Source organism: Triticum urartu, chromosome 4, assembly GCF_003073215.2.
Source record: "Triticum urartu cultivar G1812 chromosome 4, Tu2.1, whole genome shotgun sequence".
In the NCBI taxonomy this organism is placed as follows: domain Eukaryota; kingdom Viridiplantae; phylum Streptophyta; class Magnoliopsida; order Poales; family Poaceae; genus Triticum; species Triticum urartu.
In genome coordinates this window covers 391,772,520-391,785,870 of record NC_053025.1, presented here as the reverse complement: position 1 = coordinate 391,785,870, position 13,351 = coordinate 391,772,520, and positions in this window count along the sequence as shown.

Below are 13,351 nucleotides of genomic sequence, written 5' to 3'. Positions count from 1 at the left end.
GGGGGGGGGGGGGGGGGGGGGGGGGGTAAAATAAGATGACCCTTGAGTCTGCAGAACCCAAGGGAAAGAAAAGGCTAGGGGGCGAATGGTAAAACCAAGGTTGGGCATTGCTGGAAAACCTTTAATCAAGGCGAAATATCAAGGGGTTCCCATTATAACCCAACCGCGTAAGGAACGCAAGAATCCGGGAACATAACACCGATATGACGGAAACTAGGGCGGCAAGAGTGGAACAAAACACTAGGCGAGAGGCCGAGCCTTCCACCCTTTACCAAGTATATAGATGCATTAAGATAATATAGCAATATAATGATATCCCAACAAGTAAATAAATGATGTTCCAACAAGGAACGGCCTCCAATCTTCACCTGCAACTATCAACGCTATAAGAGGGGTTGAGCAAAGCGGTAACATAGCCAATCAACGGTTTGCTAGGACATGGTGGGTTAGAGGTTTGACATGGTAATTGGGAGGTTGACAAGCAAAAGGTAGGCATCGTAGCATTGGCATAGCAAGAGCGAGCAAACTAGCATAGCAAAGATAGTAGTGATTTCGAGGGTATGATCATCTTGCCTGCACAGTTGTCAGAGTTGACTGGATCCTCACAAGCAAACTCAACGGGATCCTCGGTAGCGAACTCGTCTCCCGGCTCTACCCAATAAGACAAACAAGCAACAAGGATACAATCAACCACGTGCAAGACCAAGCAATATGATGAAATGATGATATGCTATGCGGGATGCGATGCGGGATGCAAAATGCAAGATATGACAGGAAATGCATGAACCTGGCCCCAACTTGAAAAAACAAGTGTGCCACTGGATAGAGCGGATGAAATCTCTTGAAAACGATATAAATATCATTGGAATCGGAGTTACGGTTTGGAAATGGCAAGCGATTTAAGAATGACACCGGTCTGTGATTTACAGCAAGTAGGCATCTAAATGCAACGAAATGAACATACTACAGCCACCAATCATGACAACAAAATACATGGCCGGGATGCACACAAGATGCTTAACAAAATACTAGCACTGAGCCATGGCCAATTCATCCATTATGAGGTTCAAACAAGCATGGCAAAAACGCAAATGCAAAACAGATTCCACACTTAGTGAATTTAACACTTGTCTGAATTATCAGATCACGAAGCCCTCTTCGGAGCAGCAAAACAACATGATACATGACCTTATTAAGACAAGTAAGAACATGTCATAGAGCTACTTAACAAGCTTAACAAAATACCCAAAGTGACCTGGGGCCAAAAGGGTTCACAAAATATACTAACGGGCACACGAACATCGCTAAAACACAATCAGTTTTCAGACTTAGTGAAAACTGAGACATGCTGAAATATAACTCACGAAGGCATGTAAACGAGCTCGATGCACTCACTACGGTGCAAGTCATGGCAAGGCAAGCATACATCCATTAAGAAGGTACAAAATACAAGCTAGACATGGCAAGAACAATGGCATAGCATGCACGGATCAACTACAATAACATCGGCAAAATCGCAAACGAGTTGACGATCTGCCCAGATTCACCACAAAGCAAAAGTAGAGCTCGATTGAGTCAAGATATGTTGCTCAATAATTGCAAGTAAAGACATGGATGGATAGAGCATAACATGATTAACAAAACTCCTTTACTGAACATCCTCAAAAGAGGCACGGATCACTAGGAAACAAGCTGAACATATGGCATCATGAACTAAAATATCCCAGACTTAGTGAAAACAACAGTCTCTGAAAACAGATTTACCGGGTGCCTCACTTTGCAAGCTAGCATAGGTCACCACACACATCCTAAAAATGCATGGGTTGCACCTCTGGAAATAATACAAAATGCTTAACAAAACATATGAAGGACTCACAGGCATAGCATGCACACAATAATCATGGCAAAAATGACAAAAGTCTAAGATGAACTAGCAGATCTGACAATTAACTCACGAAGCCTCCTTCTAACAGCATTTCGGGCATCAAGATGAGCTCAAATGAAAATGATGCAATGGAACTAAATGATGTACTCGTCAAGACGAACATTTTGATATACTATATGTCCAAAACGAAGCTACGGATGCAAAGTTACAGCAGGTCAAAGATCGCATAAAAATTAGGGTTCGGAGGGAAAAAGTCAACCCCTAGGGTTTTTTGGATCTGGATCTGGCGACGTGCACTGTTCACCGGCGCAACTCCCGAGGTTGGCTGGCGTGGTGGTGGCTCCGGCGAGGAGGAGAGGGGAGGCGAGGCCGGAGTGGAGGAGAGGCCGGGGCGGCGTCCCGAGGCGGAGCCGGGCGAGGCGGTGGCCGGCGGCGGCTAGGCGGCGATGGCGGGGGTCACCGGCGACGACGACGGCTGCCGGCGATGGAGGCGTGCGGCGGGAGGCGGCGGGGGAGTGGCCCGCTCGGGCGGCGCGGGGGCCGGGCACGGGCTCCCGCGGGCCGGCGGCGGCGGCGGTGGTTGGCGCCACGTGGCGCGTCGTGGCTGGCGGAGGCGGGCGGCGGCGGACGCGTCCGGCCGGGGGCGGACGTGTCCGTCGGTGGCGGAGATGCTTTTTTTTAGGGTTGGACGGGGAGAGATCCGAGATCCAAAAATGGGGGGGGGGGCTATTTATAGGCATAAGTGGAGCTAGGAGAGTCCAAATGAGGTGCGGTTTTCGGCCACGCGATCGTGATCAAACGCTCTAGGACATGGAGCAGAGATTGGTGGGTTTTGGGCCAAATTGGAGGGGTGTTGGGCTGCAACACACACGAGGCCTTTTCGGTCCCTCGGTTAACCGTTGGAGCATCAAACGAAGTCCAAATGATACGAAACTTGGCAGGCGGTCTACCGGTGGTAAACCAAGGCCGCTTGGCAAGTCTCGGCCCAATCCGGAAATGTTTAATTCCCACACACGAAAGAAAGCTAGAAATGACCACCGGAGGAGAACGAAGCGCCGGAATGCAAAACAGACAACAGGGAAAATGCTCGAATGCATGAGATGAACACATATGCAAATGCAATGCACATAATGACATGATATGAGATGCATGAAAACGAAAACAACACACGGAGACAAAGACCCGAACCCAAGAAATAAATATAACTTAACGCCGGAAACGGCAAGAGTTGGAGTACAAATTGGGAAAGTTACATCCGGGGTGTTACAACACTCCACCACTACGAAAAGATCTCGTCCCGAGATCTAGGACTGAAAGAACTCCGGGTACTCAGAACGGAGGTGATCCTCGCGTTCCCAGGTAGCTTCATGGTCGGAATGGTGTGACTAGTTGACTTTGAGAAATTTGATTGACTTGTTGCGAGTCTTGCGTTCAGTCTCTTCGAGAATAGCAACTGGGTGCTCACGATAAGAGAGATCTTCTTGGAGATCAATGTCCTCGAAGTTGACGGTGCGGTCAGGAGTCTTGAAGCACTTTCGAAGCTGAGAGACATGGAACACGTCATGAACATTTGCAAAGTTTGAAGGAAGCTCGAGTTGATAGGCGAGGTCGCCTCTCCTGCTGACAATCTTGAAAGGTCCCACGTATCTAGGGGCAAGCTTCCCTTTGATACCGAAGCGACGAGTACCTTTCATAGGAGAGACACGGAGGTAAACATGATCTCCGATCTTGAAAGCCAAATCACGGTGCTTACTATCATAGTAGCTCTTCTGGCGGGATTGGGCTGCTTTGAGGTTATCACGAATGACTTTGCACATTTCTTCTGCTTCTGTGATTAAGTCATTACCCAGCAGCTGACGTTCACCGGTTTCAGACCAGTTGAGAGGGGTACGGCACTTCCTGCCATACAGAATTTCAAATGGGGCCTTGCCCGAACTTTCTTGAAAACTGTTATTGTAGGAGAATTCAGCATAAGGAAGACAATCCTCCCACTTCATGCCGAAGGAGATCACACAAGCCCTGAGCATATCTTCAAGAATCTGGTTGACACGCTCGACTTGACCGCTTGTTTGAGGATGGAAAGCAGTGCTGAAGCGGATGTTAGTGCCCATGGCCTTATGAAAAGAATCCCAAAACTTCGAGGTAAAGATGCTACCACGGTCCAAAGATATCACTTGAGGAATACCGTGTAGAGAGACAATGCGAGAGGTATAGAGTTCCGCCAATTGAGCTGCAGTGATCGACTCTTTGATAGGCAGAAAGTGAGCCACTTTGGTGAGTTTGTCGATGACAACAAATATAGCATCATTGCCACGGTTGGACTTTGGAAACCCAGTCACGAAGTCCATTTCAATGTGGTCAAACTTCCATTCTGGAATGGCAAGAGGTTGGAGGAGACCAGCTGGCCTTTGGTGTTCTGCCTTCACTCTTCTGCAGACATCACATTCATTCACGAATTGAGCGATCTCGCGCTTCATTCGAGTCCACCAATAAGCTTGCTTGAGGTCCTGATACCTCTTCGTGCTCCCAGGGTGGATGGAGAGGAGAGAATTGTGAGCCTCGTTCATGATCACTTTACGAAGTTCACCTTTGGGCACAACAATAAGATCCTCGAAGAAGAGAGTGTCCTTGTCATCAAGGCGGTAGCACTTGTACTTGGACTGACTCTTGGCAATCCCAATCTTCACCTTTTTCACCATAGAATCAAGAAGCTGGGCTTGGCGAATCTGGTCTTCTAAGGTAGGAGAGACTTGAAGGTTGGCGAGGAAACCTTGAGGAACAACTTGTAGATTCAGTTTGCGGAAAGCTTCACAAAGCTCGGGTTGATAAGGCTTGAGAATCAGACTGTTGCAGTATGCCTTTCTGCTCAAAGCGTCAGCAATCACATTGGCCTTGCCTGGAGTGTACTCGATACTCGGATTATACTCTTGAATCATTTCGACCCATCGAGTTTGCCTGAGGTTGAGATTAGGCTGAGTGAAGATGTACTTGAGACTCTTGTGATCAGTGAAAATGTCCACTTTTCTTCCCAATAGAAGATGTCTCCAAGTCAAAAGAGCATGCACAACTGCCGCCAACTCAAGATCATGAGTGGGGTAGTTCTTCTCATTAGGCTTCAACTGGCGAGATGTATAAGCAACAACTTTCTTCTCTTGCATCAAAACTGCGCCAAGACCTTCGAGAGAGGCATCACAAAAGACCTCGTACGGCTTGGATTCATCAGGCGGAGTCAAGACTGGAGCAGTGATCAACTTCTCTTTCAAAGTGTTGAAGGCAATATCACACTCCGGAGACCAAACGTACTTGACGTGCTTCTGAAGAAGATTTGAGAGAGGCCTCGCAATCTTAGAAAAGTTTTTAACGAATCTTCGGCAATAGCTTGCGAGACCGAGAAAACTGCGGAGTTGCTTCACGTTCTGAGGAGGTTCCCAATTCACAATTGCAGACACCTTCTCAGGATTCACGGAAATGCCCTTGGCAGAGATGATACGACTAAGGTAAAGAACCTCATCGAGCCAAAATTCACACTTGGAGAACTTGGCATAGAACTGATGTTCCCTGAGCTTATCAAGAACCAAACGCAAGTGCTTGGCATGATCTTCCTTGTTCTTGGAGAAAACCAGAATGTCGTCGAGATAGACCAAAACGAAGTCATTGGTGTAGGCGTTGAAGATGAAGTTCATCATGCGAGAGAATGTCGGAGGAGCGTTGGCGAGGCCAAAAGACATGACAGTGTATTCATATGAACCAAAGCTTGTTCTGAATGCTGTCTTGGGAATATCTTCTTCACGAATGCGAATCTGGTGATAACCCATACGGAGATCAAGCTTGGAGAATACTTGAGCACCTTTTAGTTGTTCGAACAGCTCATTGATGTTGGGAAGTGGGTATTTGTTCTTGATGGTCTTCTTGTTCACTGGACGGTAATCAACACAAAGTCGGTCCGTTCCATCCTTCTTCTTCACAAAAAGAACACCACAACCCCACGGAGAAGAACTAGGCCGGATGAGACCCATTCTTTCTTGCTCATCGAGTTGCTTCTTCAGCTTCTTCAACTCTTCAGGTCCGAGCTTGTAAGGACGTTTGCACACAGGTTCCGTGCCAGGCTCAAGTTCAATAACGAATTCAACTGGCCGGTGCAGAGGCATTCCTGGGAGCTCTTCTCGAAAGACGTCTTGATATTCGCAAACGACTGGAATTTGCGAAATAGCGTCCAATTCACCCTTCTCATTGAGAGAAAACAGACGGATGGTATCATCCCGAGCGGCAAAGACAATTACATCCTCAGACGAATGAGTCAATTGAATCTGCCTGGCTGCACAATCAAGCTGAGCCTTGTGCTTAGAAAGCCAATCCATCCCGAGAAGAAGATCAATATCCGAGTTGCCAAGAATCATTGGAGAAGCCAGAAACTTGAAATCACCCATCATGATAGAAACATCCGGAACTATTGAAGTAGCCCTCATGGACTTAGCCGGAGAAACCACTCCCATAGGTTTACCCAACATTTGTGAAGCGAAGTCATGCTTGGAAACAAATGATCTTGACATGAAACAATGCGATGCACCAGTGTTAAAAAGAACTTTTGCTGGAAAAGAGTTAACTGGAAAGTTACCCATGATCACATCTGACGAGTCCTCTGCCTGAGCTGCATTCATCAAATTGACCTTGGCATGCTTGGGGTTATGCTTGACCACAGTTGTACTTGCCGATCTGACCGGAGGAGGGGGAGGAAGACGCCTCTGGTTGAAACACTTGTTGGCATAGTGACCCTTCTGTTGGCACTTGTTGCACGTGACCTCAGAAAGCGGACGGTGATACGGAGCACTCGATCTTGGAGCTTGAGACGAACTCTTGTTCTGAAAGCCAGGGTTGGGTGGGTGGGAAGAACCACTGCCACCTTTGCTCTTCTGCTGATACGGCTGACGGAACGGAGGAGGAGGAAGCCAAAACTTCTGCTGCTTGGCCACTTGAGTAGAGGAAGAAGGAGCAACATCTCTGACTCGCTTCCTGGAAGCATCACACCTCAACTGAGCAGCCTCTTGCTTCAGTGCCATGTTGTAGAACTCATCGTATCTCCAGGGCTCGAAGAGGACAAGAGCGAGCTGAATATCTTCTTTGAGACCACCCCTGAACTGATATATCATGCTCTTCTCATCAGGCACGTCCTGCTTGGCAAAGCGGGCAAGCTTCTGGAACAACTTGTTGTAGTCATAGACAGACAAAGAGCCTTGCTTCAGATTGCGGAATTCCTCACGCTTGCTTTCAACCACACTCTGCGGAATATGATGAGCTCGGAAATCTCGACGGAAATCATCCCAAGTGATAACATGTCCACCTCTTGAATCCTTGTACTGCTGGAACCATTCTGCAGCTTGATCTTTGAGTTGGAAGGAAGCGAACTTGACAAAGTCCTCAGGCCTGACGTTACTGCACTCGAAATGCTTACACAGATCCACAAGCCAATCGTCAGCATCGGTTGCCTCAACACAATTGCTGAAAGTCTTTGGCCCGTTAGCAAGGAACTGGTTGAGTGTAGCAAAGTGACTCTGATTGCTGCCTTGATTCCCTTGACTGCCTTGATTGCGTTCTTGAAGAATTTGCATGATCAGCTGAGTGTTTGCATTGGTTGCGGCCATCACAGCTTGCCATGCCTCTGGAGGAGGTGGAGGTGGTGGTGGATCTTGATTCTGGTTCTGACTGGTGCTCTTAGCGGGAGCCATCCTGAAGAGGTTGACCACCGTTAGCACATAGACAGATAAATGAAGCTGAAACCAACGGAATGAAAATTGCAACATATAGTCTTCACATCCGAACAAAATGAACGAATGCATTCCTCTTCAAATGGTCACATATCCATAAATTGAGAAGCCACGTAGAATTAAGGTAGAGAAATAAATCAACAAGGTACGGATGAAGAACGAATAATCGGTAAGAAATCCCAATCTCAAACCAATCTCCGTGGAAGAAGAACTAGAGCTACTAGAATTCCCACCTATGAAACTCCCGAACTTTTCCGGTTATGCAATCAGGTGTTGGGGATACAGGGGAAGCATAATATCTCACCCAAACTAGCAAATCCTACATCCAGCTGTATCCATCCTTCAACACATAACCAAGAAAACTTCGGAAACCATCTACCTCAACCTTCGAAAAGCATCCGTTATACAAGTTATGGCGATACTCCCGAACTCCCGCCCCAGTACTGGGTGGCGTCGAGGTTATCTCACCAACGAACTACATAAAAGAGATTTTCGATGTCGGCGAACATATCTCAAGTATTCCAGAATTGTAACGATAAAATTATGATGACAACACCTCAGAGCTCAACTCCCCGGGACACTTCCACTAAACCCCTCACAGGAGGAACCAAGACAGTATTCTCATCATAAGCCATCGGAACAAATCCAAGATACCCGCGTGATCGGAATAAAAGCATCTTTGCACTTATTCCAAGAATCAATACTATTTTTAGGCAAAGAAGAAAACCAAGCTTTAGCATGATCTCTAAGCGAAAAAGGAAATAGCTTCAATTTAACAATATCATTATCAACATCTTTCTTCTTTTGCATATCACACAAATCAACGAAGCTATTTAGATGGGTAGAGGCATCTTCACTAGGAAGGCCGGAAAACGGATCTTTCATGACAAGATTCAGCAAGGCAACATTAATTTCACAAGATTCAGTATCGGTAAGAGGAGCAATCGGAGTGCTAATAAAATCATTGTTGTTGGTATTGGTAAAGTCACACAATTTAGTGTTATCTTGAGCCATCATGACAAGAAAGAAATCCAACACACAAGCAAACGAGGAACGGGCAAAAAAAGGCAAATAGAGAAAGAGAGGGAGGATAGAGAGAGAGGGCGAATAAAACGGCAAGGGTGAAGTCGGGGAGAGGAAAATGAGAGGCAAATGGCAAATAATGTAATGCGGGAGATAAGGGTTTGTGATGGGTACTTGGTATGCTTGACTTTTGCGTAGACCTCCCCGGCAACGGTGCCAGAAATGGCTCGTTGATGGGAGATAAAATTTTAACTTGACTTTGCGTGAGCCTCCCCGGCAATGGCGCCAGAAATCCTTCTTGCTACCTCTTGAGCACTCACGTTGGTTTTCCCTTGAAGACGAAAGGGTGGTGCAGCAAAGTAGCGTAAGTATTTCCCTCGGTTTTTGAGAACCAAGGTATCAATCCGGTAGGAGGCTACGCACCAGTCCCTCGCACCTACACAAAACAAATAAATCCTCGCAACCAACGCGATAAGGGGTTGTCAATCCCTACACGGTCACTTACGAGAGTGATATCTGATAGATATGATAAGATAATATTTCTGGTATTTTTATGATAAAGATGCAAAGTAAAATAAAAGTCAATGAGAGTAACTAAGTATTGGAAGATTAATATGATGGAAGATAGACCCGGGGGCCATAGGTTTCACTAGTGGCTTCTCTCAGGAGCATAAGTATTTTACGGTGGGTGAACAAATTACTGTTGAGCAATTGACAGAACTGAGCATAGTTATGAGAATATCTAGGTATGATCATGTATATAGGCATCACGTCTGAGACAAGTAGACAGACTCCTGCCTGCATCTACTACTATTACTCCACACATCGACCGCTATCCAGCGTGCACCTAGAGTATTAAGTTCATAAGAACAGAGTAACGCTTTAAGCAAGATGACATGATGTAGAGGGATAAACTCATGCAATATGATGAAAACCCCATCTTGTTATCCTCGATGGCAACAATACAATATGTGCCTTGCTGCCCCTACTGTCACTTGGAAAGGACACCGCAAGATTGAACCCAAAGCTAAGCACTTCTCCCATTGCAAGAAAGATCAATCTAGTAGGCCAAACCAAACTGATAATTCAAAGAGACTTGCAAAGATAACCAATCATACATAAAAGAATTCAGAGAAGATTCAAATATTGTTCATAGATAAACTTGATCATAAACCCACAATTCATCGGTCTCAACAAACACACTGCAAAAGAAGATTACATCGAATAGATCTCCACAAGAGAGGGGGAGAACTTTGTATTGAGATCCAAAAAGAGAGAAGAAGCCATCTAGCTAATAACTATGGACCCGAAGGTCTGAGGTAAACTACTCACACTCCATCGGAGAGGCTATGGTGTTGATGTAGAAGCCCTCCGTGATCAATGCCCCCTCCGGCGGAGCTCCGGAATAGGCCCCAAGATGGGATCTCGTGGATACATAAAGTTACGGCGGTGGAATTAGGGTTTTGGCTCCGTATTTGATCGTTTGGGGGTACGTAGGTATATATAGGAGGAAGGAGTACGTCGGTGGAGTAACAGGGGGGCCACGAGGGTGGAGGGCGCACCTGGGTGGGGGGGGGGGTAGGCGCGCCCCCTACCTCGTGGCTTCCCTGTTGGTTGCTTGACGTAGGGTCCAAGTCTCCTGGATATTGTTTGTTCCGAAAATCATGTTCCCAAAGGTTTCATTCCGTTTGGACTCCGTTTGATATTCCTTTTCTTCGGAACCATAAAATAGGCATAAAAACAACAATTCTGGGTTGGGCCTCCGGTTAATAGGTTAGTCCAAAAATAATATAAAAGTGGATAATAAAGCCCAATAATGTCCAAAACATAAGATAATATAGCATGGAGCAAATAAAAATTATAGATATCTTGGAGACGCATCAGTCCCCACCGACTTTCACGCGCCTGTGCACTTGCCAGCGCATGCGCCTGCGCGTGCCCGCCCGTGTCGATGGCCGTGCACACGAATATCTCTGCCGTGCCATTGCCAGCGCATGTCCCTGCGTGGGTGCCAGTGCCCCCCTCAGCGGCATGGATGGCCGCCGTCGACCGCTTCCTTGCACCGACGCCAGTCGCCTCCTCCTGCCAGTTAACTCGCTCCTAGAGATGGAAGTCCAAAACATTGTGGCCTTCCTTGAAGCTAGGGCCAACGGCTAGGAGTACCCCAACAATGGCGCAAGACACCGCCATCACCGTCGGTCAGTGTCCCTACGACACACAGAGCACGGCAGAGGAGCCGCTTCCCACCACAAGACGCCCCCGCCACCACCGCATAATCTAAATTTTCCATGAAAAACGTTCGGATTGCCATGCTTAAAATCTGAACGTTTATCATTTCCGTTTATTTTAGATCGATCATCATATGAATGTAAAGTCAGAGTCAGACTGAATGATATCTATGGTTTAATCGATTGAATTAATGTTCTGCTAGAGTTGTATCAAATTAAATATAAAACATCATCAAGCCACATGTATTCCTTCTCATCCAACGACCTAGGCTGCTTCAATGTCGAGCGCTCAACACGTTTAGCGTGCAGTTAATTTCATGCCAAAAATAGTGCTAATCACATAATAACACGCAAATAATATCCTACTTAATATCTGCATGCACTTAATATGCTTCCAAATTAACGTGCATTGCACGTACACATTGACTAGTACTATTAGTATGTGAAACTGGTGCCGTAACTTGTGAACGTGTCCAGATATGGTCAACGGCAACATCGCCCACGAGTTCTTTGTGTTTGCCCGTGCATCTAAACGCAGAAGGGAAGGAGAGAGAGAGCACACATGGAACACACCAGTAAGTGAAGGTGAATAGTACTACGTGCTAACGAGCCGGTCCCACTAATGTACTAAAAATAATATTACATGTTATCCATTAAATAGGCTGTGGTAATATAAAAACATTATATGAACAAAGGGGGGTACAACAAACATTGTTTTTCTACGTATGTTGCCTATTGACGTGCGGCTTGAAGGCCCTGGTCGCATGTTCGATCCTCGTCCTTTATTTTTTTAAATTGTATATGGATCCAAATTTGTTTCATGACAGCTAGGCCCCTCGGCGTGTAGTTTGTAGCACTTCAATTTATGGGTCGAAATTTGTTCCATTCCAGGTGGACTATCGGTGTATAGTTTTGTAGCTTATTTGTAATAATTAAAGAGAACAACAGAGTTTTTTGCAATAATACCATGGTGCGACGTTGAAGGCGAGAAAGGACGTGCGAGAGAGCGATGACCGAGCCAGAGGGAAATCAATTGGGGGAGGTGCGGGGGTTGCAACGGTGTTCGGAGTAGTTGTGGGACGAATGATACGAAAATATAATCTAACCCACCGGAATAAATGCCTACACAAATTATTCCAAGGTTGGAGTGCCCCTTGTAATGTAAATAAATGAGCTTTTGGGAAGGCTGAGAGCTGTAAGATAGAGCTTGAGAGATGATCCAGCCACAGACATGTAGATATATTTTGTGCATTGGAGGAAGCAAGGTCAATCGATTACATATATAAAGGGAGAGAGATTTAGCGAGTGTGGGTCGTCGTGCGATCGAAAGAGTGAGACGGGTTGGAGAGAGTGACCTAGATAGACAATGTGCATGAGAGAATATACAATATGAATATGTCAATTTGGGCTCAAACATGGAGATATATTGTTTGTGTCCAAAAAAAGAGAGAGAGAGAGCGTAGCCCGCCATGAGGTCGAAAGAGTGGGGCGGCTTGGATGGACTGACCTAGATAGACAATCAGCGTGAGAGAGTATAGAGTGTGTCAATCGAGGCCTGAACAGGGAGATATATCATTTGTGTGTGAAAGAAAACAAGGTTAATTGAGACTCAGATAAAGAGAGCGAGATTGAGCGAGTGTGGCCTGCCATGCAGAAGAAAGAGTGAGACAGTCTCGAGGTAGTGACCTAGACAGACAACGTGCGTGCGTGCGCACGAGAGGTTGGGGGGGCTAGATAGGCAATGCATGTATCTAGCGAGAGAGGGTGGGAGGGGAGAGAGAGAGAGGGAGAGGGAGAGCTCGGCAAGGGGTGCAATGGCGGGTGTGTGAGGTAAATACATTTGGTAACAGAGTGGAAAAAGGGGGTTGTGTAGTTGAGAGAGTTAGAGATCGAAACATGGAGAGAAAGAATGAACGTGTGTCGGAAACCGATAGCCTCCTAAGGTGGTTAGGAGAGGAAGATTGACCGATACAGGAAGTATGTAGCGTGTGTGCCGAGGGAGGGCTAAAAACAACATTTGAATGTTGATAGTACGACACTTAATATCGATGTTTCAATTCCGTGTACATTGTAAGATTTGAACTGAGGACCATTCATATGGCTAATTATTTCCAATTCGTGCCATATTAGGTTTGGAAAAGTTGACATTGACTCGATTGTTGTGATATTTTGTAGGTCATATGTTTGAATCCATCCAATGTTTTCTCACTACCATGGTGTTCATCATATACATATGAATTTGAATTAAAAAGGTAGCAGGGTGTAACTCCCTCGATGCGGCTATAGCTCCCACGTGTCGAGGCACGACTTAGAGACATAACCGCATCGAAAGCAATGTCGCAAGTCAGGCAATCATTACAACATCCCATGTAATATATAATAAAAGGGGAAGATACATAGTTGGCTTACACTCGCCATGTCACATCAGAGTACATAAATAACATCCATCATAC